The sequence below is a fragment of the Miniopterus schreibersii genome (genome assembly GCF_964146895.1).
Source record: "Miniopterus schreibersii genome assembly, chromosome: 3".
NCBI lineage: Eukaryota > Metazoa > Chordata > Mammalia > Chiroptera > Miniopteridae > Miniopterus > Miniopterus schreibersii.
In genome coordinates, this window is record NC_138103.1 from 4,976,756 (window position 1) to 4,991,566 (window position 14,811).

A 14,811-nucleotide genomic window follows, 5' to 3' on the forward strand; every position below is an offset into this window, starting at 1 on the left:
TGTTAGGCTCTTAACCTCTAGGCACAGTCCTGCCGGGGACCACGTGTAGCCAGTGCATGTGTGCAGCTCATTCCTTCACCCCATTAAGACTTGTTCAAGTGTCCCCTTCCCCGTGAAGTCTACGCTGACCCTCCTGCTCCCTTACCCTGGTCTGACTCTTCTTTTCTAAGCAATTACCACCTAACACACTACCTTTTATTAAATCTTCATCCGAGAATGTGTTTTTATTGATTTTTAGAGAGAGAGAAACATTGATGTGAGAGAGAAATATCAATAGGTTGCCTCCAGTGATCACCCCAACTGGGGATTGAACCCACAACCTAGGTATGTGCCCTGACTGGGAATCGAATCTGCAACTTTTTGGTGTACAGGACACACTACTTTTTTATAGCTCTCACTCTCTGCTAGCATCTAAAGTATAAAATGATAGGACTTCTCTACCTTTTTTGGTCACTGACATATGCTCACTGCCTGGGGCATAATAGGTACTCACAATAGTCAGAAGAATTCAGCCAGTGTCATCTGAAGACACACATATAAAACTTGTAGCTCTTGTTGAGTTTAGCTGCCAAACAAATAGGTACTTAAATCGTATTAATACAATTTTTATAGTAGGAAAAAACTAGTACATACAACTCATGATTTCACAGGTATTGTTAGATAGGCCAAGTCAGAAATATGTTAAGTAAACTGTATAGCAATAGTCCTGAAGGTGCTGCATGTGCCTGAACCTGGGCAAACACTGAGTTAGGCTTGGTGACTGTGGCTGTCACCCTCCCTGGGACGAGCCGTGGCTGTGAGTACAACCTGGGCCAGCAGAGGACCACCTTTCACGCGGCCTGCTCCTCTGGGGCTATCCTGCTCACTACCAGAGCTTTGACGTGAAGGCCTTTGCCTCCCTGCCAGCTGCCCAGTGCTCTAGCCTGGTGAGTAATCAGCAAGTCCCCTGGGCCAGGCCTCGGCTCCACCTAATCCTTCCAGCTCCAGGCCCCCCTCCACTGTGGCACCCTCCTCTGCTGTCAGCTTTCTCCCGACTCCCCTCTGTGTCCTGTGATTTGCCCCGTGTCATCGAGAAACAGGCGAGGTAAAATTTCAAGTCCCCATTACTGTGAATTTATTCCAAACAAGCCTCATGGTTTCAGAATTTAAAGATGGGTGAGTGCCTCATTCATTACCTAGTCCCAGGAGCCCACGAAACCCTAGCCCAGTTGTCCGAGTGAGCCTGAGACAGGCGGCCTCTCAGTCCTGCGGACAAGTTTGATCTTTTACAGATGTGACTCTAAAAGGTTACTCCTCCTGAGTCTAGGTCGATTCAGAACTTAAAATTCTTTGGGATCCACCCTGTCCTTACAGTAAGGTGTGTGCCCTGTCCTCAAAACACAGGAACTGCATAGAAGAGCAGGAACGCCATGGAAGTCTGCCCTAGAAATGTCAAGAACACACCTCTCACCACTCACTGCTCATGATTTCAGAGCTCAAACTCTATTACCTGTCTCCAGACACAGGGACCACTGAAGAAGAGGAAAGAAGACAGTTTGCAGGGACCCATCCTCCTGTTATCAGGCGGCTCTTCAGGCCAAGGCATGGATGGAAGGCCCAGCATCCTTCCTGGATTCAAGTTCACGGCTATATGTGAAATTTCATTATGAACATAAATAACACGTGCTCATTGTGAACCTGAACAGGAGGAGAAAAGACAGGGATAGTTTCCTGGGGTAGGTTCTGCTCAGTCTCTGTGTACCCTCCCCCGACCCCCTTTGCACCCAGTGGGCTCATGTCCTCTCCTTACGGTTCTATAACTGCTTTTAAAGCTGTGTCTTACATCTGTACAGAGACCTTCCGCACAGTTAATAGCTAACTAGAATTCCACCTAGGTTGCTCCCGGTTTTGTCACTCATGCCACATTGGAAGCCTCTCAAGCGCTGCCTGCGAGACAAGAACTCCGGGACCTGTTTCCAGAAGCAGGACTGCGGGGTCAGAAGGCACGTGCCTTGCTGCTGACAAACCCAACTTATTCCTGTTAATCTCTTATATCTTCACCCCAGATGGTCTCAGTTTTAGGCCTAGAATTTGACATGAAGCTGTCTTAAACCCCTAACTAACAACATGCTTGGGACAGCTAACCTTTTCTGTTGGTGCCAGGATGTTGTGAGACCCAGGCTGGGACTCTAAGGTTCTTTTCAGCCATTCGATCTGAGGTCAGTAAAAGCGAGCGGGAAGTGGGAACGACACTGAGTGTGGAGGGGAGGCGGCTGGCTCAAGGGGTTAAGGCTATACCCTGTCGCAAGTTCCCGGACGCGTCCTTTGAGGCTTAACCCCACTCCCTCTCTGGGGAGCCCACATATGTAAGGCTTTGGCTTCAACTCGCCCTTATGATTTAAATCTGATCTTAAGACCTGACGCCTGCTTCTTCCCCAGACGCTGTAGGCTCTAAAGGGCGCGGGGCTGCTGGATATGCTGCCTTCAAATCGATGGCTGTTGAGTTGTCGCAGCAGGTGCTGCGGCAGCTCCAGGCCTCAGCTTTGCCTGCACAAGAACAGAACCATGATGTTAAATCACTGACTGAACTTTCAAGTGAAGTGGTGGCAGTGAGCCCCTCGCTTCTAGCTCCTCGTTAAGGCTGGCGGAGCTCGGGGACTTTCTCGCAGCCGTTCCTCTGCAGAGTGGACGTGCTGCCTTCCCAGACCCTCGGGCAGTTCTGGTCTGCGGGGATGTGCACCCGGAAACTGATGACTTCATTGCGTCTGGTCACTTCGTGATTTCTGACCCCCGTGCCCAAGTCTGACAGTGCCAGAGAATTCCATCAACAGTGGGGCTTAGGGACAGCCCACCCCTGGGGTGCGTTTAGGTGGCTCCAAGGCCTTTTACTCCTTTCATATATTCGAGATGGGGAGGGGACACAGGGAGCCACCGCTAACCCCTGGCATGATTTCCCTTCTCTGCAAGGGAAGGGAAACCAGGCCTTCCCAGGGCGTAATCTCGCATCCTACCGAGGAAATGTTCTCTAACTCAGGTTGCTCTTCAAATACGAAGACAACGTTCCCTGAGAACGTAAAGGGGTTTAGCTCATTCCCCCCTGTGCTCCAAATCCAAAGGAAGACCAGAAATGCCCTTTGGAGGGGTACTACAGGCTTCCCGCCGCCTTAGGTGCACTTACAACATTCCCAGTCTCGAGTCCAGCTGAACACCGGCCTCTGCGCTGAGCCTGGGAGCTACTTGTCCACTCCTACACCTGGTCGTCACCACTCCTGCGGCTGCTTCCTGAGGCCGCAGCTACACATCCTCCGCGTGACCACTGTCTGCTTCACACTACACGCAGCTCTGACAGAGGCCACATTCCGGGTATCAGAAATAAATTCACTTGTATCCTTCAACTGGGAAAGCTCTGGGTCTAAATCAGAACTTTGTTAAGAAAAAAGTTGTAAAGCTTTTAAATCTCTGTACACGGCAGGGGTGGGGGCTTGGAAATAGAAACATGGCTCTTTAGTGTTTTGTAGACTCTTTTCACCCTCAACTGTAAGTTGCCACACTCTTGGGTTTCTCAAAACCTAACCCTACTCAAGGAAGAATATTAGACATACTTGGTCATCGTGTGACACTAGAGGTCTTTACCATTAAACCTTCGGCCCTATCTTCTAACACACTCTTTCACACAAATGGGAATGGAAACGGCTGTACTTACCCTGGGTGAGAGGTCTGGTCTTTCCAGAGTAAGGTGACTAGTTCAAGTCATCTCAAGGTCATTCTTTGGGCGTCGCTTTATAAGGGAATGAGTCGTTCTGCTAAAGAAACAGCAAGAAAGGGCCTTGGCTTCAGACTTTTCTGTGTGGCTGCGTCATGTTAATGTCACACACTAGAACCAGAAACACTGCGTGCATTGTACTTTTTAAGATGGGAATTTAAAAACATTTTGGCCCTTAAGTGGCTTTCTGACCCTGTGTATAGGCTGAATAATGCCATCCCCAACATGTACACACCCGAATTCCCATAAACTGAATATTCTTCCCTTTGCATGGCCCCAAATAGTTTGCAGATGTGGCGTAAGGTCTTGGCATGGGGAGATTATCCAAGTGGGCCCAATCATAAGGGTCTTTATAAAACAGGAAGGAAGGTCGGAAGCAGATGTCCCAAAGGAGGCAGAAGTCACCGTGATGTGGTCCGTAAGCCAAGAAATGTGGGCAGCCTCTAACGGGGGGGAGGGCAAGGAAGTGATTCTCCCCTAGAGCCTCCGGAAGGGACTCCGACTTCCAGAACTGTAAAGTGATCTGTGCTAAGCCTCCAAGTTTGTGTTGTTTTTTATGGCAGAAATAGAAGGCTAATATACCCTCTAATGGGTCACTACCCACAACTTGAAAAACACTTGCTGGAAATGCTCATTTTACAAATGAGCATCTTGAGCCCTGGGCGTCATCCATGAGTTGGTCTGTTTGTGTAGTCACAGGATCAGGGTGATGTGGGCCTCAAGGCTGCCCCACAGCAGGACTCGGTTCTGCTGCATTTGCCAGAGAGGCAGCACTGTGAGAGGAGAGCCATGCTGCCGGGAGCAGCGGCTGGGATGACACTGTCGCCACGGCTGCCTGGAACCAGCATTGATGAGCAGGTGATCCAAGCCTGGTTCTCGGTTTCTGAAGGGACATGGGGGAGGAGCCTAATCAGCAGAGCCGAGAGGGACCATGTGGGAAGCTGGTGAGGTCGAATCCTAAAACCCTGCTCCCTCATCCAAAGCAGAGTTTGCCATCTCCCTTAGCAGCAGCAATGGGCTGCAATTTTCATCCAGGTGCCAGGAGGTAGATGAAGGGCATTTGGGATTCCCCTCTGCTGGGCAGCTCAATGGAGGCTGCAGGGGTGGGAAAGGACTTGTGTGCCTTGGGAGGCCCCCTCTAATGAGCTCTTCCTCCCTGCCCCATTCTGCTGCTTCAGGCAGTTTTATGGAATGGGTAGGGGCTCTAGAACTAGAGCTGACTTGGGGTACTGCACTTACATCTTTCTCATTGTGTGGCCTTGGACAGATGGAACATCCTCTGAGCCTATTTCCACACCTGTAAATGGAATAAAACCTCCTTTGGGAGCATGTGAGTGTTCAGTGAGGTGACCAGGGCGTTGGTGTATGAGCTGCCCGGTCAGCAGCGGGGCCATCTAAACACCAACATGGCAGTGTGGATTAACAGGGCCTGCATGGTGGCCTTACAAACTCAGAGACCTGAAGTAACCACATGGGATGGTCTGAAATTAAAACATCTTAACTAAAGTAGTTATGGTGAGTAGTCATATCCTAGACTGGTATCTTCCCTGACAAAGGTCAATCTTTACCTTAACTAAGCCTGTCTATTGTTTCTGCATCTATGATAACATATCTTTGGAATGTCAGAGTAATCCTGATAGAGCAGGCAGGTAGACAGGCATGAGCACAGCAAGAACAGTAGGCCAGGTACAGAATGTCACCAGGGTGGAAAGTCCCAGGTGCCTAGCAATGGGCAAAACTAGAGAAAACCACTATCATAGGCTAGGACATCAGCCTCAGGGTGACCTTTCCTTCCCTGGCATGTCACTAGTCTTGTGATAGAGCCCCTTACGTGAGGAAGAGGGGGCCAGAGAATAGCCCCATAGACTCCCATACAAGCCCTTGCACGACCACTCCCTTAACCATTGGATCCTCAGGGTAGTGGGGTTCTGACCCAAATCAAATAATCTTAGGAACAAAGCCTCGGGTCTGTTCACCACAGAGACAGTTTTGGTCATCAAACTAGAGATGACATTTAGGCCTCAGTTGTGTCTCAGCTCCAGGCCCAGGAAAGCAGCAAAGCCAGCCGAAGTGACGCCATGGCTGCCTCAGGACCAGCTGCACTGACTAATGACCCCCTGCCCTAGCACGAACCAATCAGTAGAGACCATGACCCTGAAAGGACACACCTGGAAAGCTGATGAATATTCTATTGAGATCCTCTCCTGAGATCTACCCTAAAATCTCTGCCTTTGGAAAAGAGATAAAAACCCTCAACATGAAGGATCCAGCTCTTTCTCACCCATGCCTTCTCTATCAAGTGTTTAACTTTACTTTCTTTCTCCTAAGCTCCAAAGACGCTTCTTTTGCCTCTATAACTTGTTTCCTGAGTCCATGAAGCCCAGCTGGCTCACTTCTTCTGCCTCTGTGACTTATTTTCTCTAAATAAACTCTCTTGCATTAGAGTCCTTGACTCTGAGTTCATTCTTAGCTATGAACTCAAGAACTGAGGTCTAACATTCACTGTTAACACCCTCTTGCCAGACCTCTCAGGGTACGATCTCCCACCAGAACATGGTAGCACAGAGCCCCTCTTTGTTACCCTGTTTCCTGTAAACCATCTCTATGTTCTGTAAATGTTAGTTATTAACTATCCTATACCTACCAATGTAAAAGTATGTGTCCATGTTTTCTACTTTTTATCCAGTCTCAGAGATTTGCCCACTTTACTCTCTCCCAGCCTCCCTAATCTATTACCAATAGATACCATGTAATCCCCTTATGTCTCTCCTTTAATTATAAATAAATGTTAAAACTGCCATTTCCCAGAGCATTTTCTCAATCCATTGAGATTTTGCTCCCCTGCAATTGTTGTCAGTTTGACTCAAAGGCATAAAAATTCTCTACAGGTTTGGGTGTTTCTCACATCAACGCAATAGCGCTGTAGGTTGAATAAAGCCGTGGGCTAGGGAAGAGGCTCTTAATTAGACACATATTTTGTAAAATATACATGTCTGGGCCCTACCTACTAAACTAGAATCTAGTGGGGTCTAAACGTGTTTAGACTCCGTAGAGGCTCATTAATGGCCCCCAACAAGTCCATGTCCTAATCTCTGGAACCTGTGAATGTTACTGTCTAAGGCAAAGGGACTTGCAGACATGATTAAGTTAGGGATTTTAGATAGGGAGATTATCCAGATTTTCCAGGGGGGCCGTAATATAATTACGAGTATCCCTATAAAAGGCAGACAGAGCCCTGGCTGGTGTGGCTCAGTTGGTTGGAGTGTTGTCCTTGTACTGAAAGGTTGTGGGTTTGATTCCGGGTCAGTACAGATACCCAGGTTGGGGGTTCCATCCTTGGTCGGGGCACATATGGGAAGGCAGCCTATTGATGTTTCTCTCCCATTGGTGTTTCTCTCTCCCTCTCTCTTTCTCTTTCTCTCTCTCTTCCCCTCTCTCTAAAATCAATTAGCATGTCCTTAAAATGAGGGTATACAGAGAGCTTCTGAGTAGGGGGATATGTGGAGGCTTGGGGAGAGTGGTGCAGATGTGGCTGTGTGATGTGATTCCTTGAGCTGTGGCAGCCATCCTGCTACCAAGAGGAAACAGTCCTAAGGACACTGAAAATTGCAGAGCGAAAACATGGAAAGCCTGCAACCTTGATGAGTTCCTGTTGCTGGAGGAAATAGGGCTCTTCCACGGTATCACGGGAAATACATTTCAGGGATACATGCACAGGGGGATTTGAGGTGTAGTGGAAAGATTTATTGGAGCGAAAACAAAGGACTGCCCCAGGGGCCCCAGGTCTCATTCACAACCAGGCCGCTCAGCTCTGTCTCCCTGAGGAAGAAGCCCAGCCTCTGGGGCCACAGGCCCGCACTTGTCCCCACCAAGCCCAGGAGGAGGGCCCAGCCCCAGAGCTGTGGTGCCATTAGTGCCATTAGCCCAGCATCCGAGGCTCCAGTGGTCCCGCGCAGTCTCTGTTCCAGTTGGGCACAATCAGTGCAGTTACCCTCACAGCCGGGGAAGAGAGGGCGCCTGGGGCCTTTGCTAAGCTTGATTGCATTTCCTTGGGCATGGGAGAGAGCAGGCTTTGTTTTAAACTATCCAACCCCTTTCCTGGCTCCTCCAGGGTTTCCTGCCTTAGCCTATCAGCCTTTTCCCAGCCTCTCCCAGGCTAGGCTCCTTCCCTTTATGGTCACCATTGTGGCTCCTGCGACACACGCCTCATAGTTTTGCTTTGTCATCGGGCTTCTACTGCGCATCCGAGGAATTCCCCTCTCCCTTTGTCCCCCCTGGCACTGCTAATCTGGGGGGACAGCCGGTTGTTCCCTGGGGAGACTGGAAAGTCTTTCCTGCCCACTCGGGTGCCTGGAGCGACTGTAAAGCTGCCCCCTCCTACGTCACGAGGCTTAAAGTCTGACTCCATTCGCTCCCTTCCTTTGTTAATAACTAACTAACTATGGTAACACCGTGTTTCCTGAATCAACCTTCGGCCGCTTGCCTCTGGATTTCATGTTTAATGAGCTGCTCAGAGTTCTTTTTGTAGGTGAAAGCATGCACACTGATTTAGGCTTAAAGAACCTTTATTTTTAGGAAAAGGTCTATGATTATGGCTTGTATCTATAAGAAAGCACAAAGTTATATGTAAGCTTTTCTTTGGATTAATAGCCAAATCTGTGTAAGCCAAAAATAAGAATACCTTTTGTTAACAAACATCTTTTGCTTTGGGTCCCTCAACGCCCAAGAGGCCCAGATTCTGGTTCTGTTCATTTTGGAATTCCCACTGGTACTTCTGTAAGGAGAGTGATTTGGCCAAAAACGTAGATCAAAGAAGCTTGACTCAAAGCAGGTGGTAGCTTCTCACCCACACTCAGATTCCCCCTTAACCCTGCTGAGGGGCAGAGGGGCAGGGGAGGATGTCAGGAAGCGGGCACAGGATGCAGGACACAAGTTCCCGACCCAGCCCTGCAGGCTCACAGCACCCCTGCCCACCTACCCCTAGGGGGGAAGCGGTTTTCCCTCTCTGGGCCTCAGCTGCGCGTCTACAAGGGAGGACCGGCAAGGGCGTCCACTGCCTGGCACTCAAAGCGTGGTCGGTGGAGGGCTTCACCTGCGAGTTGCTAAGCAGTACAGAAATTAGGTCCTGCTCCAGACCCGAGGACTCAAAACCTGCCTTTTAACAGAAGCCCTCGTGGGTATGCACATTACATGGAAGGAGGCACAAGTCCAACGCTTTTTGCAGGGCTGGGCCAGCGGAACATCGCCTGGACGGGAGCGCCCTCCACTGGCTCAGAATGAAGCACTTTCTCTAGGAAACACTATGTTCCATTTCCTTCTGCTGGTTTTTCAAGATCCCAGTTGGAGCTCCCAGCTCCATCACCTAACCAGGGGCACAGGGACTACAAGAATGTGCCTGGGGCCTTGAGATTGGGAAGGCTCAACTACATTTCCAGCCTGGAAGGCTCTCTGACTCCCACCTGCAGCACAGTCCACTTTCCCAATGTCGCCTCCTTGTCACTTCTGCTTTAACAAAATCGGCAGCAGAGAGCAGAGGTTATGCCGATCATGAGGCTGTCCTGCTTAGTCCTACCAGCTCTGAGCCCTTCGGCAAATGCGTTGCCTGTTAGCAGTTTCCTCTCCTGCCAGTTGAAAGTGGGCCATGAAGATGAGAGCAGGACCTCTCAGCACCGTTCTGAAAGGTCATGGGGGGTAACAAATGTGAAAGCTCTTTGAAACCCTGAAATACTTCACAAATGTGTGAAGGTGTGTGTTTTTTGAATGCCACTAGTGTAACTGGCCGCTCTGGTGCAGACCTGGCCAATCCCACCCCTGCCCAGCCCAGCCCAGCCCAGCCCAGCTGCTGCTTGGCCTAATAATGCTCTTCATTTTCATTTTCTGTCTATATTAGGGTTTCTCAGCCTTGGAACTATTGACATTGGGCCTGGATAATTCTGTGTTTGGGGCCATCCTGTGCATTGTAGAATGTTGAGCAGCCTCCCTGGTCTCTATCCACTAGATGCCAGCAGCACCCCCACCCAAACACACACAGTCATGACAATAAAAAATACCTCCAGACACTGCCAAATGTCCCCTGGTTTGGGGGGGTGGTGGTGAAAAATCACCCCCGGCTGAGCACTGTTCTGGATTGACCAGGGGTGTCTATGCATGATTTTTCTGGCCTACCTGAAGGGAAAGATACAGACAGTGTTTCTATCCCCAGAGCACTGGCAGAGAGGGGGCGGGAGGGAGGGAGAGGGTGGAGTAACAGCAAACAGGCACCATCTAGCAAAGAACAGGTTTAATCATTCTGATGTTTTGTAGCACATATGGGTGGGAGTCACTCTCATAACAGACGGAGGAAACCGAAGCACAGAGAGGCTGCCTGGTCAAGGGCTGTGAGTGCAGAGATGGTGGCTCGTGGGGAGCGGGAGTGTTTGGAATAAGGGGTGCGGAGGGGGGTGTTCCAGCATCATTGGTTTTCAACTTTCCCACCACACACGGTAGGTAATATTCACCATAACAACATGTCCAGAGGCACACCAGACATGCATGTAATCCCCACCTTGCTTTCTCCCAGGAGGGCAAGGAGAGCACTCCAGTGATTCGTGCCTGTGACAGCTCAGCCATCACTCAGGGCGTGTGCGTTCTTGCACACGTTCAGTGACTCAGGGTGTGTGTCTGCCTGCACACACGCGCGGCCGGGGGTGATGCGGCACAGCTGAGAGAATGCAGGTTATTCTCATTTTCTACCCACTCTGTCTCGAGCTCCTCCTTTGCTCTCCTGCTCAGGGAAGCACGGCAGGACGTCAGCAAAAGTAGTTAGCAATTTTCATCCTTCTTGTGACAGCTCACGCCTGAGCACGCCGCTGCAGGGAGCTGCAGCTCCTGGGCTGAACCCCTGTTCCACAAGCCCAGAGACAGAAGCCATACAGGGGTGCTGGCTGCAACGATACTTCCACAGGCCCGACTCTAGGGGGAGCCAACACATTCCAGCCTATGAAAGCAGGGTCCCGGGGTTGTTGCCGCAGACAACATACGTGAGGAAATGGGCCGCATCCCAGAAGCCCCCCACCCCCAGGGGCAGGGGGAGGTGGAGGCGTTCAGCAGCATACTAGAGACAAGGGGGGGGGGTGTTGCAGTTGAGCAAACTGGCCCGAATCCCACTGGTGCTTTGTTTGCCCTCTCAGTCTTCCGGAGTCCTTGTCTCTAAAATGGTTGGTAGTGAAAACTGACCGGACACACATATGGATGTGCATAGGGTTTATTCTGTGTTGTTTTTTAAAATATATCTTTATTGATTTCAGAGAGAGTAAGGGAGAGGGAGAGAGACAGAAACACCAATGATGAGAGAGTCACTGATCAGCTGCCTCCTGCAGGCCCCTTACTGGGGATCGAGCTTGCAACCTGGGCATGTGCCCTGACCAGGAATCGAACCTCGATCCCCTGGATCATAGGCTCAACTGCCAAGCCACGCCGGCCATGCTGTGCATAGGGTTTAAATAGCATCCAGCGCACGGCAAATGCTCAGACACACGGATAATTTAACATTCTGACTTATACAGCCACAGTTTTCAGGCCCTGGGGATTCCTTACCTTTCACGAGCCACACATTGAACTGTATCTAAAAGGCCAACAATACCAGCTGAATAACCGGAGTGCCTTAGGTTCCTCCAAACGTGGCTAACAATAGGCCTTTAGGCACCCGTTTCTGTTTCAAACGGTGGTGCCCCATGCGCTTCGACAACTGTTCTTTACTGGTCTGTTCTGTGGCAAGTGCTGTGCTGAGCTCTGTGTATTTCACTTAGTTTCCATGGCTAAGGCCTTAGGCCCCAGGGAGTGTGACAGAGTCTGAATTGCAAAGCTTTGATTCCGATGCCACAGTTCTTGGCTGAATTGGGTGTCATTTAAGCTCTGAACCTTAGTTCCACCTGTAAAAGGCAGAGAGCAATGGCATCTGAAACACAGGAAGCCTGCAGCGCAGCTTGCAGGGGGTCTTGTCCACTCTTCAATACGGTAGGAAGGCACCTTGTACTTTGTAGAGTTTGAAGCAGGGAGGTTTATATGATCAGAACTATGTTTTAAAATGATTTATTTTTAACAGCTCCCTAGCCTAGTCCAGGGCCTTCAAGTACCCAGGTGGATATTGTTTGACTTGTATAAGCGTTCTTACTGAAACCATACAGTGGGTTCAGGCTGCCTGTTGCTACTTCAGCCAATGGAGCAGAGACAAGGTTGAATCAAATATGAGCATTTATTCCATTATTGCCGGCAAAATGGGAGAGCAGCAGGATTTGTACAAATAAAATCTGCCCTGCCCTTCTCTTATTACCTGGCTGGTTATACAGGGCTGCATGGGGGGGGGGGGGGAGGCATGCTGCAGGGCCTGTGGTCCATGTATCTCCTTCCAGGATCTTGAAGTCCAGTAACAAGGTAGTTAATTTTCGATAGTGTTAAGACCCAGTTCTGCCAGTTCCTGGGACCTGAGAATGGTCAGCATTCCTGAGGCAAACTCCAGGAGGGGGGTCAGGTTCCAGGCACAGCAACCAAATCAAAGCACATCCTGTTCTTTGTTCAGCATTTTCTTTTCTGAGGGATGGACCCATCCAGGCCCCAAGGGGTCTCATCTTTTGACAGCTCTGTTTCTCTTCTTGCAGCACATCCTCCAGTTTCCCGGGGTCTGTAGGAAAACCTCTTATCTATAGTTAGTAAGGTGAACAGTCATCCGACAACTATGGTCCTGTTCCTGTTAGATGCCCTCCCCTCTTTCACTATCATGCTTAACAGGTATGGTCAACATCTCTGCCCCCAATGTTATCACAAATAATTAAAATAATTATAAAGAATAAAGAGGTTGGGAGGAAACTTTTCGAGGCTGTGGATATGCATATTGTGGTAAATATTTCTGTTCTATGCTTCTCTCCAAACTCACCAGGTTACATGCATTATGTATACTTTTTGTATGTCAATAAAGTGGTTTTTTTTTAACTTTTAAAATAAAAATAAATAAAATGATCCCTTGGCTACTCTCAGGAGAGCATTCCATAAGAAGGCTGGGTAAAGCTCTCAGCACTCCCAAATCTTGAAAATACTCCCAAATCTTGCATCCCCAGCCCACACCTACTCTAAGCCACCTCTCCCCCGACACATCCCCTTGGTGTCAGAGAGGATATCTGGCTTAATATGAACAGACTTTGAATTTTCACGCAGCCCCCACCTCAGAAAACGGTGTCACTGCCTACCCACTGGCTCAAGTTACAGATTTAGGTAGCATCCTGGTGTCCCCTCCCCTTCACCACCCACATGCGACCCATCACCAAATGCCGCAGGCTCCGAGTGAGGAGGGGCTCAGGACGTCCAGCCCACTGTAAGACACAGCCATCCTCTGCTCTGGGCTCCCGGAACTCCTACCCACCTTCTTCTCCCAGCCCAGTGGCCATGGAGTGATCTTTAAAAATCGGAGTGTGACTATGCCGTTCTTGACGTAAGGTGTAAGATCCTTCACTGTCTTCCCTTTGCTCTTTGCTATGAAGTTCTTGCTCTGTGAGGCCCTGCATAATGGGCTCCTCCCTTCCCCATTTACTGTTTGCTCACCAGGCCCAGCCACACTGACACCATTTCTTTTTCTTAAATGCAGTAAGCGCCTCCCAGTCTCTGCCTTTGCATTGCTGTGTCCTCTGCTGGGAACACTGTCCCCCAGGTCTTGGCATGGTGGCAACTTCTCATTCTTTGGTTCAGTGGGAAGAACTCCTTGGTCATTATGGCAAACGAGGCCTCCCCTGGTTATTTATTACCCTTTTACTTCCTTCAGTGAACTTACCACAATCTAGTATTTTCTTCACTTGCAGCAGGTAGTGTCTAAGGTGGAGCCCATGACCCCCCCACCCTCCCCCGTGGTATGCATGCCCAGTGGGATCCCCTCCTTCTGAATGAGGGTGGGACCTGTGATTGCTTCTAAGCCATAGAATACGGTAAAAGTGACAGGATGGACGTGATCACACATCACAAGAACGTGACATCGTCTTTCTAAGAGACCGCCTCGGTGGCTTTGAAGAAGCCAGCCAGCACGTGTGCGTGGCCACGTGAGAGGGACCATGGGCCTCAGCCTCACAGCCTCACAGCCTGCAGGAACTGGATGTTGCCAACGACCATGTGGGCTTGGGTGTAGACCCTTCCCCAGGTGAGTCCAAATGACAACCCAGCCCATGGGGACCCAGCAAAGCCGTGTCAGGTCTCCTAACACAGAAAAGTGAGATCATGTGTTCTTCCAAGTCCGTGGTTTGTGGTAAATTGTCATGTAACAACAGAGAAGTGATACACCTGTTATGTGACTCCCACATTAGAAAGTAAACTCCAGGAGGCCAGGGACCTTTTCATTCTGCGTCACTGAAACCTCAGAGCCCAGGAGTGGAGAGCCTGACACACGATAGCAGACACTGGCATGGAGGAAACAAACATTCAGTAAACACTACCTGGTAATACTAATACCCGTGTTCAGGCAGGAATAGGCAGTTCTTCTCTGGGAGAGGTGAAGGCACTTTTAGTGACAGATATGGCTGTCACGGTATGCTAAGAGTTTCCAAATTCAGGCCTTTATGCCCTACTATGGCAAGTAGCCCACATTTATTTTTGTTTGCCTAACATTTCCTTTTCTTCTGATATTCCTTTGTGAGTCTCCTCCCATCCCTCTGCACCCCAGTCCCCCCACCCTGTGTGGAACAGTGGAGCTGACCTCACTCTCCCCTGGTTCCTGAAGGGCATGCCCCAGCCCGGCCCTATCAGCATATTCCATCCCCCTGGTAGCTGAGATTGGTCCAGGGTTGCTCACATGACTCAAGTCTGTCTACTCAGAGCCAAACCCACAAGATCTGTACGTACTATTGGAAAAGAGCGGCTTCCTTGTCCAGTACAAAGTGCTAACTAGAAGGCTGATGTGAGACTAGAACTGCTGATGTCCACCCAGGGAGGGCCTGCCCGAAAGAGCAGCTCACACCAGGAAAAGCAGTGCTGAGACACGAAGGGAGCGATGCCTAATGACACCGCTTGAGCCCCTGGATCCAGCAGTGCCTGAAGGCCTACCCTCTGGCTTT

At 49.9% G+C, this 14,811-nt stretch overlaps 1 long non-coding RNA gene across 1 annotated transcript; it reads left to right on the forward strand.

Moving 5' to 3' along the window:
- The first annotated feature begins 678 nt into the window (after positions 1 to 678).
- On the forward strand, positions 679 to 3,485 carry LOC308555025. The gene is made up of 5 exons (XR_013998469.1): positions 679 to 926; positions 1,500 to 1,715; positions 2,046 to 2,198; positions 2,419 to 2,838; positions 3,014 to 3,485. It is a non-coding gene; the product is annotated as an uncharacterized lncRNA (long non-coding RNA).
- The last annotated feature ends 11,326 nt before the right edge of the window (positions 3,486 to 14,811 follow it).